We start from the raw sequence: 18,102 nt of genomic DNA, 5'->3' as shown, positions 1-18,102 counted from the left end.
GCCAGCCGCACCAATGTGTGGAGGAAACACCGTCCAGCTGGTGACCGGAGTCAGCTTGCAGGCACCCGGGCCGCCACAAGGAGTCACTAGAGTGCCATGGGACAAGGAAATCACAGCCAGCCAACCCCTAACCTGGACGACGCTGGGCCAATTGTGCACCAATTGCGATGTGCCCTAGACTGCTGCGCAACTCGGGAGGCTAAAGGTGCATTTTTATTAGGAAAATTATCTTTCCCAAACTTGAAACACACGCGCGGCTTATGCATGTATGCCAGTTATGCTCTACACCCCTTGTAAAGCAGATTAATGTGCTTCATTTTAAGAAGTTATTTGACCACTTTAGCTGTGATACAAACCTTATCAAAGCCTATAGGCCTGTGGGTTAGGCCACATGAGGTGTGTGACTATGATTCGAAAAAAGTTGCAAAAAAAAGACATTGTTTCTTGCCTTATGCTGGGCATCAAGTGATAATATATCGGGCCTCCCGGGTGGCGCAGTGGTCTAGGGCACTGCATCGCAGTGCTAACTGCGCCACCAGAGTCTCTGGGTTCGCCCCCAGGCTCTGTCGCAGCCGGCCGTGACCGGGAGGTCCGTGGGGCGACGCACAATTGGGATAGCGTCGTCTGGGTTAGGGAGGGTTTGGCCGGTAGGGATTTCCTTGTCTCATCGCGCTCCAGCGACTCCTGTGGCGGGCTGGGCCCAGTGCGCGCTAACCAAGGGGGCCAGGTGCACGGTGTTTCCTCCGACACATTTGGTGCGGCTGGCTTCCGGGTTGGAGGCGCGCTGTGTTAAAGAAGCAGTGCGGCTTGGTTGGGTTGTGCCTCGGAGGACGCATGGCTTTCGACCTTCGTCTCTCCCGAGCACGTACGGGAGTTGTAGCGATGAGACAAGATAGTAATTACTAGCGATTGGATACCACGAAAATTGGGGAGAAAAAGGGGCTAAAATGTATTTTAAAAAAAATATTTAAAAAAAATAAAAAAAAGTGATAATATATCTTTCACAAGTGATAGGCTAATATTTTCACCCATCAAACTATTCTTGACTTAATCTTGTCTTTACATATACTAAATAATATATGTGTGAAATTTGTTTTGATTTAGAATGGAACATTATCATGTACCTGTCTCGAAACAGGGTCAGCGGGAAAATGTCATCAATGCACTTAAATAGAGGATGCTTTTCCCGTGGTTAATTTTCATACCAGCCAGGTAGGCTATACTCCAGTTTTAAAGAGAAGCAATGTGCTCAATATTCAGAAAGTTGAGAAATAAATATAGTAGGCCTAGCCTATAGAAAGCTGATGGGACCCTCCATCAGAGCTCATGGGCTCTCATGAAGTGTTTGATTAGATTTGCAATTTGCATTGATGTCAGAGTGATTAGAGGGACAATAGAGTGCTGAGTACTAGGTAATTAGAATGTTTGGTCGGCTACTAATGACCGCCAGGAGCATCAGAGCTTGGAGAAGCTAATTACAGTGACTAAACGGTCACGTGGAATTTGACTGTATTCATGACTCGTGACCAGCGGTGTGGCGGTAATATGGTCACCGCAACAGCCCTAGTCAGACCACATCACCCCAATCCTGGCACAATTCCACTGGCTACCGGTCAACTACAGGATCAACTATAAAATCCTCATGCTTGCATTTAAAGCCTTGGTGGATTGAGCCCCACCTAAATCAACGACCTCATCTCAATCAGCGAGCCACCTCGCACTCTCCACTCCAGCCACTCCCCTAAGGCTTCAAGTCCCCAAGACACATCTCCGAACTATGGGGGACCGAGCCTTCTGCTCCCGTGCCTATGTATTTTTGATAGTCCTTGTCCCTATCTAAAATGTATTTAGCACCCAGCCCACTATCGCTATTTAACTTGCCTTGATTCTAAATGTTGTTTTTATTATATAATTGTAAAAAATATCCTCAGTAGAGCTTAACTCTGTAATTAAAAGCGCTATACAAATTACATGTATTATTATTATGCACACACACACACACACACACACACACACACACACACACACACACACACACACACACACACACACACACACACACACGCACACACACACACAAAATAATGCTAAAACAAACAATAGCCATGTCTGACATCTCATAACAGATAGGTTACGTTACGATCTTTCCCTGATAAATCACGAGGCAACAACATTGCCAAATAAAAGAAGAAGGCGTCATTAAATTCCCCAGTTTATTTTTCTCTGTCGTGAATGCTTGATGATAGGCACATTTTTTCCCATTTCCTCATAAGTGGCGCCTTAGTCCTTTTAATTAGTAATTAAACACATGACATGACAGCCGTGATTTGGCAAGACAGTTAATCAGTCATTAAGCAGACATTCCCTGGAAGTAACTTAGGCTGTCAAAATCATAGGTCAGTAAGTTCAAAGGTGAAATATGGAGGACTGAGTAAACACGAGAAGAAATGTTTCCTTATAAATGCAATAGCCTGCTTACTGTAAACAGAACAAATAGGACTTCACCTACTCTGTCAAGACCAAAGACTCATAGCAAAGAAGAATCTAACATGAACAATTGGTGCCCCAAGAAAATAGGTTGTAAAAGACCCAGTACATTCATGAGAACTCTGTAGCTTATAAGAATAAACCCAAGGTTGGACTTCTGGACCTTTGCGAGTTGCTTCACATCTCAATATCGTCCTTAAAATGGTCAAGAGATTCAGATATCATATTTGCACCTCATAGAGTCCTCATAGAGTCCCTCTCTACACAAAGCAGATAAGAAAAGCTCTATGTGCTGTCTATCTTCAGCCCAGCTACAGTGGGGCTATGCCTTGGCACATCCCCATAGAGGAGGATTAGAAACAAATTAAACCCCTCAGGCAATTTAGAAGTCTACCTAAGTTAGAGGGTGAAGGAAATGAGGGGAGAACTGTTCGTGGGGTTCCCATGTACTGTAGAAGTGCCATGGTAGGTATTCCCTTCAAATCGAGACGCGAACGTCCCATAGTGAATGACAGGATAGGATGTTTAAAGCAACTTTTCTGTTTTTTGTTGTTGTCTGTTGTCTGCTGTCGGGTTGTTTTTTTGTTGTCTATGCCGGGTGGTGTCTCATAAGATGGTCATAGATGCTTTATGTATGCCTGTGTGACTGAGAGTTGGTGTTACTGGCCTTTATCCTGCCATGATCAACTTTCTGTACAACTTAGGGACTCCATAGACTTCTGCCCATTCATGCTGACCTCATTGACCAAATGAGATTTTTTAAATCTGAGTGCTTGATCAGATTATGGGTATGACTGAATGGAAAGTTATACTGCATGTGTAATTGAAAATAGGAAAGTAATCAATTAACAACCTTCAAGATGTTTGTGTTGTTTACTTATATTTTCAAGACGGCAAACAGATAAAAAGGAAAATCCCCGTCTTCATATCGGTACATAAACACTATCCATTACGGAAAATCACAAACAAATCCTGAAAAACGTGTTTGGAAGATCATTGATAATATTCAAGGACAGATACATTTTATAATCTTCAAAAGTAGAACACCTTGATCAAGCGTTGACCAATCTTCCAAGAATTTACGTGCACATATTTTAATACAATCCATTAAATCAAATAAGACATATTGGGCTTTTGGCTCACTGTTAGCACAAATAGGTCAGGACACAATAAGGCAGTAATCTATTTCATTCAGGGCATTTAGGGCAACGCCCACACACACTTTACTTTGTACTTCAGATAACACTGTTTTACTTGCACACGACATCCATTCTGTGTCCGTCTGCATGTATTGCGGCGGATTCTCTTTACACAAATTGCAAGCCACTGATGTTTACCAAGCCAACCAAAGCATTACAGCAATGCACTCCTGGACTCCTTGTAAAGTATAGGAGTTTTGGCATATCCCAGCAACCAGACGCCCCTGCTGGTATAAAATTCCTTTGCTCTAAACAGTGATTACTGAACCCATTAGCACCACATCCCTGGAGTGCCTGATGTCACACCCCTGTCATTCTGAGTGGTGTCAGGTGCGTGGGCCAGTGCATTGACAGACACACGACACAACTGTCTGTGTCTCTAACAGAGGAGCACACAGAGCCATTAGGTGCCGGCCCAATTAACACTGACACACCCGGCAGAAAGAGCTCTCATTTTACGTAACGGGTCTGTTACTACAGCTGGCCTCCGTGATCACGTCTCTCAGGGAGACAGAGAGAGAAAGAGAGAGAGAGAGTCAGTATATGTGTGTGTGAGTTGCTAAGCTGATGTGTGTCTGAGTAGCCTGTGGTGAATCTCTGTGAATATGAATACATCTTGATGTCCAAGTACCAAATATGTGTATACTATGCACTGCATGTAACTTTCTGACAGCCCCTGCTACGAAATAAGAAGCAATAAGCCATGCTGAACTTACCCAGTGCTTTTTTCTCACAAGTTCAAAAAGTAAAAGAACTGTCATCTTGCTTGCATGCTTTACCAGTAGAAGGCAACGGTAGTGGGGTGATTGGGGATGATGTTTAGGAAACAGCGCGGGTCTAAAAAAAATGATGAACAGTACTGTTCATCATTTTGTACAGCGTGACAATGGAAGCCAAGGTTTTTGTTTGCATAAGCCCCTACCACTAACAGGAGGGTGGAGAGCAGAGGGCGAAGGGAAACACATGTAACAGTCCATCAGTATTATCATTCAGCCAAATCTGTGAGTGCCTATCAGCCCTCAGTACTGTACGGGCACTTTACTCCGAACTAACATCTCTAAACATAAATCATAGGGATCATCAGTTGTAATTTTAGCATGTAAATCTTCATGGGGCAAACTCACATTTTTTTTTAGATGCATGCCAGCAAAGCCACTACACAACACAACACTGAATAGTACATTAATTGGACTATACCAGTGACAAACGGTGCCCACAAACTGTTAGGGCCTACATAAAGCTGTCACAACAGCAGAGTCCCAACAGCAGTTCCAAAACCTTACCACTGTTACAACTGGCTATCAGCGGAGCCTTGTCTGGCAGCGAAACAGTTCATTCAGCAACATTTACTGCCTTTTAAAAACCATAGCTGATATGGCTGACTTGCTTAAACAAATGTGACTCGTTTCAGGAAACTAGGCGTATGTCGCGGGTCACTACTTCACAGCAGAGCCGTTTGAACGGAAACATTTTTTAAATCAAAATGCGTTTTTGTCAGAAATGCCTTCTGGAACATGTGAACTTCCATGTGCCTTAATAACAGACTTGTATGCAATCTGTATATACAAATAAAATTGTTAAATTACGAGCTTAGTTGGTTTAGCCACAGAAAAAGCCAGCAACCTTTCCGCTAGCCATGCTAGCCATGATTGGCTGAGATAATGAGTGGGCTGGACATGCCGAGAGATGAGTTTGGAGCTGGTATGTGTAGGTAATCCTGTCTAACATGGCTTTTTTTATGTATCATGTAGTAGAACTGCATAATTGTTGCTCCACTTTCTGTAGGACTGAGTTTTGAAATCAGTGGAAGAGTATGATAGCTAAGGAGATGGAGAGGACACCTGTTTCAAACTAAGGGCAACCATGGCATCCGTGACAGGGATATGCGTCCATCCATTATGTATATGTGTAAGACAGTCTAGCTAGCTACATTTTCAGATATTACCCATTTCTAATTTTGACAGAAAGTCGTTTTCATTTCAAGTTATAGTGTACTGTTAGCTAGCTAGCTAACATTAGATGGCTGTCTGGCTCGCTAGCTAACGTTACGTGTATGATCTTATTATTTGTATCTCAGAGCCATTTGCTTTGCTAGATATAGCCCAATGTTAGCTAGCTAACATTGAACCTGGTTGGTTTGCTACCTGCAGATTCATGCAGGGTAGTAACGTCATGAGTTGGAATTATGATTCATTGTTTCCCTAGCTAGCTAGCTAGCTAGCTACACTTCTTAACAAAATACTATGCAAGTAACCATTTCAATAGAATGTCACTGCCACAACTGTTGATAGACGTAGCTGGTAAATTCGCTCTGGCTATCTACTCTGATTTCAGAGAAATCTCGTCTGAGTGTGCCAGAGCGCAGAATAACTGATGAATTTATGAACGCCTGACATCCGTTGAATATGGCCGGTGTCTTGTCAGTAAACATTGGCAAAAATGTTTTCATTGTTGCCAGCAGCACAGTTGCAGTCACCAACGCTCTGGATAACATAAAAACAGCCTAACCAGCTGCTAGGGGGAGTAAAATGGTCAGTGAGTCGTTTTTTTCATTTGTGTCTGGAAGTAGCTAGCAAGCTAGCCAATGTTAGCCAGTTAGCTTGGGTGTTTGACTGTTGTTGATAGGACAGAATGCTCGGATCAACCCTTAAAGAGTTGGGTGAACTAATGCTTAAGAGGGTGTGAATGATGCTGAATGGGTGTAGACAAGTAGGCACCAAAACATTCAAAGGCCATTTTCTCAAAAGTGAGGTTAAAAGTTTATCAACTTTCAAAGCAGAATTATTGTTCCTCAAATGCAGTGTATGATATACCATTTTGTAGCTCTGTGTCTCTGCTTTTATCCAATGTAAAAAAAGAAAATTTAAAATGTTGCAACGTAAGACCGGATCAAGGCGGTCTGTCACAAACTATGGCATAAGGGGACTACGAGCAGATTAGAGGCAATTTCGATGAAGACATTAATGAGTGAGCTAGGACGGACGTAGTCAATATAACTATTTGTTCAGCACTTTTGAAATGTACAGCGCCAAAATTTAGAACATGGGCCATTCTTACAGTATTCTCCCTGTACACCAAGTCAGAACTGTAGGATAAATAAAGAGGGCATACAATGAAAGCTCTTACAATATTCAATGATGACATTTCTCTATAACAGGCTATAGGCTACATGTGCACCACCAAGTCAGAACAGTAGGCTAAAGTATGAGGGGGAAATGGCTACTAACAGCTTACTACACAAGCTACACTTAGTATTACTTTCTTAGCTATGGTATACACACATCCCTGGCATATTACATAATTTATGCAGCAGCATACAAGCGATTTTCCCAGTCGGAGCACTTTTTTTTCCAGAGTTCCCTGTTGTCTTGAACTCACTGAGGTCTGAGATTTCCCAGTTCTGAGTTTTCAGTTGTTTTGAAAGCGACAGAAGTCATGCTGGATTGACAGCATGGCCATTGTTGAATGTTTATCCTTCCAAGCTTGTAAAAAAGACCCTTAAACCCAGACTTGGACCACACATCCACTCCACTGAATAGCAAGCTAGTGATTGCTTTGCAATGCTTGCAGTTAGCCACTGATTCCTGATTCCCTCCTTCCATTGTTGAATTTGCGCTTTCCAACTCGTTGTGCAATGTTTATGTTCAAAGGCCGATGAGCACCGATACGTTTTATCAATAATTTCACTTCATATGACAAGGGTTGAAAATAATCTACAAGTAGATTGTCGACTTGATTCATGATGATGACTGCTAGTGTAACAGTATAACTTTACAGCGTCCCCTCGCCCCGACACGGGCGCGAACCAGGAACCCTCTGCACACATCAACAACTGACACCCACGAAGCGTTGTTACCCATCGCTCCACAAAATCCGCGGCCCTTGCAGGGCAAGGGGAAACCCTACTTCAAGTCTCAGAGCAAGTGACGTAACCGATTGAAACGCTATCAGCGCGTACCCGCTAACTAGCTAGCCATTTCACATCCGTTACACTAGCTTGCTAGCTAAAATTTTGAAAGTCAGTCCAATCAAAATTACTCTAGATATAACGTGATTTGACATTTTATCTGTGGCCAATGACCTTGAGCCTTCTTGGATGGGCACTTCTAATTTAACTCCATGGCAGCTCCCAAGGGGCTTGAATTTTTTTGCTCTCCGTGTAGATTTTGCGGTGATAGTGTCCCCATGAGTGACAGAACACTGAGCCAAACACGGCACAACTAGAGAACATTACCAACCCCTATGCTCCGTATTTTCAGATGGCTGCCCCACCACCACCACAGAAAGCACCGAGCTAGGCTGAAACACCTGCATTTTGGAGCTGCCTTATAACAACTAATCTAATCAAAATGATCCAAGTCAGTGTCCAGTTGTCTTTTGTCAGGAATTCACCATTGCCTCTTGAAGAATAATTCACCTGTAGATAGGACTACTTGCTATGAGAACTTGACCAACCAGTTTTGAACACATCACATAAATACATCTGTAATTAACTCTTATTTGTTTTTTTGATGAGGTCCTGTGTTCAATAACCCCAGAACTCACCTCAAACCTCAGAAGAGCAATATTGTTTTATATGCTTTCTCGTAAAAGGAGGTTTCCGTTCTTTATGGGATGAAAGACCTCCATATTCAAATATTGTTTACCACGCCACACAAATAGTTGTACAGTCTATGACAGCAAATAGGTGCATCCTAGCAAATAGGTTAATCCTCAAACCAACAAGATTTCAGCTGTTTGCCCAACTATCAATACATTAGATTAGCGCCTTCCATTGGCTAGGTATCCCCCTTTCCCTTTCCTTTCCATTTTCTTTTCAGGAAGCGCGCCCTCATGCTGCTCTACAGCTGTCAAGAGCAAAGTCATGGGTAGAGAGCGCTAGTTGTGCGCAAGGCACAGACGTGAAACACACCCGCAGTCTGCACGCACAACCATGACTTGTTATTTCCAACGTAGTAACTTTCGAGCACTTATCATAATATTGATGTGACAACAGGCCTACTGGCGTTTGCAAACTTGTCCGTTTGAAAATTAAACAAACATGTAACCATACCATATCAGATAAATATAGGCCTAATGGAAAGCAAAACGAAAAGGACTAATAGGAAAACCAATAACATGCAGCAGCGTAAAATATAAAGTATAACATATAAATATAAAGTCTACTCTACATAATAGGATAATAACCATATAAATATCACTCGGTTTACTACTACTACTACAGCTACTACTACTACAAATAATAATACTAATGATATAGCCTACTATTTCTAATCAATTGTTACTGTGACAATGATCAAATCATTGTTTTATTTAGGCCGAATATACATTTCTCCAGGCGCAAGTCTGCTTTCTGATCATGTTAAATAGCATTGCATAATCCTGGACGCCTGATGTCGCTGAACGACAATCATGTTACATATAATTGGACAAATTATGTACAATTATTAGCAAGTGGCTCATGTGCCTCACACTGAGCTAAACCACATTAAAAATATATCTATTATAGATCATTTATGCGCAAAAGTGCATCTTTCAATGCAGACTACAAAGTTGCAGCCAATGTAATTTAGACCATTAATAAACACTATCACTGAAATTCATAATGAAAGCATTATCTTACCGTTCTGGGAATCATTTTTTTCAGTGAAGGTTACTTGTCTAGATCCCGTGCGCATGTGAAATGGCCTTTAAACGGCAAATACAGAGCGTATTTCAAAATTACAGGTATGTAAAGGAATCAATAAGGTTTGTGAGACAGAGGCGCCTCCACCCGTAGCGCTGAAATACTTGTGAAGCTTAAAACCACTCTGCAGGGAATTGAACCAAATTAGCACACGGCTCGCCCACTCCCTATCGACTGCGCTGGGCGCTCAGAAATGCACGAAACACTATACAGTTGGAACATTATGTCGCTCACGCAGTTGAAACCATAACAAAGCATTTTCACAATTCACTGTTTTGGTAAAAGGATAAGATATTTGGCTGTAGAAATGTAACCACACTCAAATGCACAGCCCGAGCTATGGATGCAAGGACTGACCATCCATGATATGAAAATGATAGTTTTAACCATTTTAACAATTTTAACCAAAAATGGATGTAGTAACTGCAGATTGCCCCTTTAAAAGGTACAGCGATTGGTCTACAGTATTCATTTCCAAAGCAAAACAAATTGGAAAGACCAAACATTTATATGAAGTATTTTATATTCTAAATTGATCAGAGAATGACCCTGGATTAAGGATATTCAGAGGTCAAAAATCAAGAATACTTGAATCTTTACTGTCTTACTAAACAAACCATAATTCAGTGAATATTAACTGTGCCAGAATCACACTGTTTGTTTCGCAACCTATTGTTTCGATGTTTGTTCATGTTCTCATGCACACTTGACCACACAAAGGTAATGTGACTGTTTACACATCCAAACCTATCTCTCCAATCCCACATGACCGCCCACACTAGACCCAACATACCAGCAACAAACTCGTTCAGGGTTACAATGGACAGTTGGGTGACTTTCCACCCTCACATTCTTGGGCATACAGGGATACCTCCGTGTATTGCCAAGGAATGATATTTATTGTGAAGTTGGCCCTCCACCCCTCATGGTAAAGAAGTGACTAATTAGTCCATGAACCTTGCTTGTTTTGCCAGCACACAATTGTTGTCATAACACTCCCAACTAGCAAAAGCTACCAACAGGTATTCTGAGTAATATGAGTAACTCCCTCTCTTTATCAATGAGATCATTATCTATCCATTCAACCTATTGCCCTGTATTCTGTCTATAGCCCTCTACCAGGAAACATGCTTTGTGTGTGACCACCATTATCTCTGACAGCCATTATTTGTCTCAGCACACCTCTGGGTGATTCTCTGATAAGCGGCCTCTGCTGTTGTTTATACAGTGCGCTTCGTTAAGTGATGGATTGCAGCTGCAGGTTCCAGCACTGCTCTGGGGCTCCAACGCTGATTGGGATGTATGGGAGAGAAGGGACCCCGAGTCAATTACGGTTAACCACCCTGCAAGCTTAGCCTACTGTTGGTTCTTGGTTTGTTTTTCCTCGTGGGGATGAATGAAAGACTGAGCTTTGTTTCAATAGCCATCATTCACCCTTAGCACGAGTCCATTCATCGTAAATAAACAGATCTGATGGGGACTCCCACTCATTCCCAAACAGATTATCCCAAGGGTCAGAGGTGGGTGGGGGGGGGGAGGACTGTGAAGTGGTAACTCCACTGTTTAATCTCCAGGCATATCGATCAAGGACTATGTATGTCAAGACTTTGGGAATTCATTACCCATGCATTTTCCCCCAATTCCTGTCCTATACATCAAAACCCACAAGCAGCCTCCACATAAAAGGTTAAACATGCTATATGTGTAAAACCATATATTTAAAATATGAGACATAAGAGCAGCATAGCTATGTCAGGAGAGGAAAGGAGAGAGGAAACACTCTCAAAATATCATTTTCAGTGCTGGGGTGCGGGAATTAATGTTATGGATGGCACAAAAGCAGCATGGCTTACTTCCCAAATCCTCATTCAGCCACCATCTCTAATTTCGAACAATAGCAACCTTGGGGTGTATCAGGATAAACAGAAACAAACCATTGTAGCAATTCCCAGCACCATAACCATCACATGGCAAAAGGAACCTACAGTATCACATCCTGCAGCAGTACAAGGGAAAATGAGTCAGACCTGATTTACAGAGCCTCACAGATGTCTGCACAACAATCCAAGGGAACCAGTGCATCACAATTTAGAGGGTTCACCCAGGTCAGAAGAGATCTGCCAAGTTCTTACTTTGCAGATTAGAGGAGAAAGGAAAGGGGGAGAGAAGGCGGGGTGCAAGGAAGGGAATAGCGGCAGGTAGCTAGAGAGAAATAGCAAGAGAGAAATAATGAGAGGATTATGATATTATGTACACATAGAGTTGGATACTGTGACATCGAGTGGAGTATGCATGTTTAAGAAACAAGACCTGCGACAGTAGTTGGAGAGACTTTGGTGGCTAAATCTCTGCCTGAACACACTGTAACAACGGCAGCCCACAGAAGCCCTCTTGGCACAATGCTCAGGTTCAAGCATTTCACAAGATGTGTCTTGTTACTCCTGCTGCTGAGGCTGGTGCTGCTGACAGCTGACATGACACCAGTCATAGTGTTTGTCAAGAAAGCACGTTATAAATTAGCACAGGAGACAGCTGAATAACTCACTAAGCTTCGATAAATGTTGCCTTGAGAGTGATCCAGTATTACAAACTGGGAGACATAGTAATAGAAGGATATCATATCCTCTGGCTGGAAAGATGACAAGATCAGGATATGCAGGGAAACACATGAGAAACATAGAACCATGTCAGACATCAGAAGTGGAAACGTCCCAATGCTGGGCGGGATCATTTGTCAGGGATCATTAGGGATGCAGGCTGAATGTTGCTGTGTGGCTGCAGGCCAAAGTCCTCCAACTGGCAAGTGGCAGTCTGGCAGCTGCTGCATGCATGAGCTTCATAGCAGCAGATTTTTTTGGAGCTCTGATGCCCATCTCAGGTGCTGGAAGACCAGCATACTGTATGTCAGATTCACACCTCTGACGCTCAGTACAAGAGAGGAAGCTGATCTGGCCCACTCCAACCATCATGAGACAAATGATTCAATGAGTGATTGGAATGAAAGAATTGAGGCTTGCGGCATGTGTTTTTCTCTTGTCTCCAGGAACTCACACCCTCCTGACTGAGACGAACTTGTTCCATTCCTGGATAACTAAAGCAGGGTTAACCAATGGCGGACCTCGGACTGAGTTTTTTGGCCCCCCAAGTTTTCTGAGTAAGTTTTCGTTGTTGGACATGAAAGACTGTAAAAACACATCAGCTCGTGATTTTAATTTCACGAAATCCGTTCCCAAGTATTCCCAACCATAATAGAGAGACACGTGATCGTATAAAAATGTAGGAATGTTTTGAAATTATTATGTTTTAGTCAAACATTATATCTGTTTGGGCTTCAATTTGCAGTCTACTAATTATAGGTAATGATGTTCTTTCTGGCTCCCTGACCATGCCCCCAAGAATAAAATTGGCCCGTGGCTGAATCTAGTGGATGATCCCTGTCCTAAAGGGTGACTTTTTACCACATTCAGTAAATTATCAACTTAATCAATAAGGCACTGAAGCGCAGTAAAGTCCAGCAGATCAGGAATCATTGGAAGGCTGTCCTTGAGCTGGCTACAGGGGGATTGTTGGGTGGATTATGAATGTGTTGGCTGATAGCCATCCTTTTTGTCAAGCGCTTTCTGGCATTAAACCAGCTTGAATCCTAACCTTACGTCAATACAGTGACTCTACTAATGTACTGACGTCAGTGTTGGGGAAATTATATCGACTTTTATCAGGAAAAGCAGTCAGGTATTATCAGAAATGGTAATCAACCCAACCATATTGAACCGTGGATGGCTGGAATATTTAAATGTAAAGTGCTTGTATGATAACAGCTTTCCGGAAAGTTTTAAACCTGCAGGAGATGGGAATGTGTACCATTGATTGCTGTGTGAGAAAATGCAGTACTCACAGGTCAACGTGGTACATGTACACAGTACATACTTCAGATATCTCGTAAATAGGGCTCAGACATTAATGAGTGGTCCATCATTTACTGCCTGGTTGATATTTGAGGGGAAAATCACCAAGTTAGCATCATATGGAGAGTGTTTCATGGAGGAACAGGTAGAGAGGTGAAAACCCAAACATAAACCATGCCTCTGTGTGAAGACCAAAATGTTTATGTTTCGCGCAAATCCAGGATTGTACTGTCACAGGGAAATGTGGCATTTGTCATTGATTGCAATCTTAAATAAAATGCCTCAGACTTTTTCTGGAATTTGACCTCTGCCGCAGGAGATAAATGCTCTAGGACAGGGTTGTCCAACCTTGTTCCCGGAGAGCTATCGTCCTGTAGGTTTTCACTTCATCCCTCATCTAGCGCACCTGATTCTAATAATTAGCTGGTTGAAAAGCTGAATCAGGCTGGTTACAACTGGGGTTAGAGTGAAAACCTGCAGGAGGGTAGCTCTCCAGGAACAGGGTTGGACAGCCCCGCTCTAGGAAAAGACAGTAGGATAGTTGTGTTTTGATCAGAGGTTTTAAAAGAAACCTTTAACACGGACATTTTTCACGCTTTCTTTTCAGTATTTTCTTAACGAGGCAACTGCGTTGCTTAAGATTATGCCGTCAACAGTGCCTCGTAGGAAAATAAATACAGCTGTTAATCAAGTGTATTTAAACTGAGTTATGATGAGATTAATTGAGGTCACCACTATTTAAAGTGCCAGGGTTAAGTCACTGTTATTTTTAGATGCACCACACAAAGAGGGATATTCAGCTCCATAATCATACATGTCATGGAGTTGACACAACTTTTATGGTGTGTGGTTATAGTTCTTCTGATGTTTTCTTTGAGAAATGTTTCACTTGATTATTCCACTGGCTCATGAGATATCCAGGGAATATCTATTTATCATACCTAATGAATAAATGACATCCTGTCTATGTGACATGGCTACATGACAAAGTGTATGTTATCCTCACTGACTCTATTCAAGGTTCTACAATGACATTGTCTCATAAATGTCCCAAAACGAAGTACAGGAGTGCTCATGCTTAATAGTCAAGGGAAAGATAGGGCAATTGACCCCTGTTCGCCCATAAAACAGCATGTCGGCTGCAGATGATTAAACACACTGCTGGCTGCACAGCGTTTGGGCTCCGAGGCAAGTGTAAGAGCACACAGCAGCAGCCGCTCCCATTTCTGCCTCATTTGAAATGAGATTGAGTGCCATACATTCAAATGGACTCTAGATGTTCGAGATTCAGATCCATTCAAGGAAATTGGATAGGAAAGCTCCTCTCAGGGTCTCTTGTACAAGTGCTGCCCATCCTACCTGGCACACAACAGATGGTGACAATGACCTCATTAGCATACAGTCGGTCTCGTTGCCTCCCCTGCTGTAAGAACACAGCAGGGGAGGCATTTTTCCAATGAGTCTCGTTGCCACACTAATGGCAATCCAGTGTAGTGCATCCCTTATTCATTGCGATGGCATACAATACCCCTAATGTAAGACAAAGCACAATCTATGAATTACCCATGAGAACATACTGTCGCTCTCTGCTGTTTGTTCAAAGTCTTAACCATGTGTCGAACTCAGACAAATAAAAAGACAAACCAATTCTTCTCCAATTAGACATATGGTACTTCTCTTGTTTGGATCCTCAGAATCCAGACGATTGACTGCCTTTAACAACAGAGATAAAACTACTAAAGCATCTCCCTCTTGGGTTAAATGCGGCAGACACATTTCATTCCAGACAGGAATGAAGACAGGCTCCCAGACAGGCTAAATACCTTTTTTGCCCGCTTTGAGGACAATACAGTGCCACTGACACGGCCCGCTACCAAAACCTGCGGGCTCTCCTTCACTGCAGCCGAGGTGAGTAAAACATTTAAACGTGTTAACCCTCGCAAGGCTGCAGGCCCAGACGGCATTCCCAGCCGCGTCCTCAGAGCATGCGCAGACCAGCTGGCTGGTGTGTTTACGGACATATTCAATCAATCCTTATCCCAGTCTGCTGTTCCCACATGCTTCAAGAGGGCCACCATTGTTCCTGTTCCCAAGAAAGCTAAGGTAACTGAGCTAAATGACTACCGCCCCGTAGCACTCACTTCCGTCATCATGAAGTGCTTTGAGAGACTAGTCAAGGACCATATCACCTCCACCCTACCGGACACCCTAGACCCACTCCAATTTGCTTACCGACCCAATAGGTCCACAGACGACGCAATCGCAACCACACTGCACACTGCCCTAACCCATCTGGACAAGAGGAATACCTATGTGAGAATGCTGTTCATCGACTACAGCTCAGCATTTAACACCATAGTACCCTCCAAACTCGTCATCAAGCTCGAGACCCTGGGTCTCGACCCCACCCTGTGCAACTGGGTCCTGGACTTCCTGACGGGCCGCCCCCAGGTGGTGAGGGTAGGCAACAACATCTCCACCCCGCTGATCCTCAACACTGGGGCCCCACAAGGGTGCGTTCTGAGCCCTCTCCTGTACTCCCTGTTCACCCACGACTGCGTGGCCATGCACGCCTCCAACTCAATCATCAAGTTTGCGGACGACACTACAGTGGTAGGCTTGATTACCAACAACGACGAGACGGCCTACAGGGAGGAGGTGAGGGCCCTCGGAGTGTGGTGTCAGGAAAATAACCTCACACTCAACGTCAACAAAACAAAGGAGATGATTGTGGACTTCAGGAAACAGCAGAGGGAGCACCCCCCTATCCACATCGACGGGTCAGTAGTGGAGAAGGTGGAAAGTTTTAAGTTCCTCGGTGTACACATCACGGACAAACTGAATTGGTCCACCCACACAGACAGCGTTGTGAAGAAGGCGCAGCAGCGCCTCTTCAACCTCAGGAGGCTGAAGAAATTCGGCTTGTCACCAAAAGCACTCACAAACTTCTACAGATGCACAATCGAGAGCATCCTGTCGGGCTGTATCACCGCCTGGTACGGCAACTGCTCCGCACACAACCGTAAGGCTCTCCAGAGGGTAGTGAGGTCGGCAGAACGCATCACCCGGGGCAAACTACCTGCCCTCCAGGACACCTACACCACCCGATGTCACAGGAAGGCCATAAAGATCATCAAGGACAACAACCACCCAAGCCACTGCCTGTTCACCCCGCTATCATCCAGAAGGCGAGGTCAGTACAGGTGCATCCAAGCAGGGACCGAGAGACTGAAAAACAGCTTCTATCTCAAGGCCATCAGACTGTTAAACAGCCACCACTAACATTTAGCGGCCGCTGCCAACATACTGACTCAACTCCAGCCACTTTAAAAATGGGAATTGATGGAAATTATGTAAAAATGTACCACCAGCCACTTTAAACAATGCCACCTAATATAATGTTTACATACCCTACATTACACATCTCTTATGTATATGTATATACTGTACTCTATATCATCTACTGCATCTTGCCATCTTATGTAATACATGGACCACTAGCCACTTTAAACTATGCCACTTTATGTTTACATACCCTACAGTACTCATCTCATAGGTATATACCGTACTCTATACCATGTACTGCACCATTGCCTATGCCGTTCTGTACCATCACTCATTCATATATCTTTATGTACATATTCTTTATCCCTTTACACTTGCGTGTATAAGGTAGTAGTTGCGGAATTGTTAGGTTAGATTACTTGTTGTTATTACTGCATTGTCGGAACTAGAAGCACAAGCATTTCGCTACACTCGCATTAACATCTGCTAACCATGTGTATGTGACTAATAAAATTTGATTTGATTTTGATTTGATTTGATTTGAATGCATTCAGTTGTACAACTGACTAGGTATCCCCTTTCCTTTCTCTTTTCCCTCTCACTGAGGAGCCTGAGGTTTCCATTATAGGAACCAGCCAGTGAGCAGAGTAACAGTGATAAATCTTAAGCAGGGGGGACAACTGCATGAAACAAATAAAGTGGCAGTGCTGTGTGCCTCCCCAGCCATGTCTACCCTTCATGCCTCATATTCAAAGAAATTGAACTATAGCACCTTCCTAGACCCTGAATCTCAAGTGTTCATGGTGATTAAGCTGTGTTTGTACAGTAAAGAATGGTTTACATTTCTCATGTCGTCCCCTGGAAGAAACCATGGATAAAGCAAACAAACACCATTATATAATACCTGCGAATGGAAACAAAGATCCTAAATTGATTTATTGTCAGGTTTTACCAAGTCAAAATGCCATTGTACTGTTAAATAACCTCTTACTGAAAAACAATGCAAATATTGGTTGTTCTTTGTTGATGGAGTTTTAATTTTTACATGTTTAAATGTAACCTTTATTTAACTAGGCAAGTCAGTTAAGAACAAATTCTTATTTACAATGACGGCCTACACCGGCCAAACCCTGACGAAGCTGGGCCAATTGTGCGCCACCCTATGGGACTCCCAATGACAGCCGGTTGTGATACAGCCTGGAACACGAATGACCATGAATTTATGTTAGCAGCTGTAGCTATGTAGATTAGGAATGCACCACATTAGACTCTGCAGTTCTATGAACTATGTGACAAGTTGTGGTCCCAAGGTGTCATGACATTTGGATGTCAAATTTGTTGATATAATTTCAAGTGACAGGCCATATCGATTGGTCCTTCAACTTGTTGGATTTAGCCAACAACAGTGTTGAAGTCAACAATAAACATACTTTTCCCTGTGGGATTTCAATGTGACAGTGCAACACAGATGGAGAAAGACAAACATAAGGACTAAATACAGGAAATTCATCCATTTAGTCTTAAGGGCACTGCACTGATG

The 18,102-nt window shown here is 43.0% G+C and overlaps 1 protein-coding gene across 1 annotated transcript in view; it reads right to left on the bottom strand.

The window, feature by feature from the left end:
- Positions 1-9,593, bottom strand: part of LOC129832241 (glucagon receptor-like) — a 37,777-nt gene extending 28,184 nt beyond the window's left edge. The window contains exon 1 of the mRNA XM_055896166.1: positions 9,310-9,593. The gene's annotated coding sequence lies outside the window, so the exon portion shown is untranslated. The remainder of the gene's footprint in view (positions 1-9,309) is intronic.
- Positions 9,594-18,102: the final 8,509 nt, after the last annotated feature.

The sequence above is a fragment of the Salvelinus fontinalis genome, chromosome 33, assembly GCF_029448725.1.
Source record: "Salvelinus fontinalis isolate EN_2023a chromosome 33, ASM2944872v1, whole genome shotgun sequence".
NCBI classification, from domain to species: domain Eukaryota; kingdom Metazoa; phylum Chordata; class Actinopteri; order Salmoniformes; family Salmonidae; genus Salvelinus; species Salvelinus fontinalis.
The sequence above is the reverse complement of the archived record's forward strand: the minus strand, read 5'-3'. Positions and strand labels throughout refer to the sequence as shown.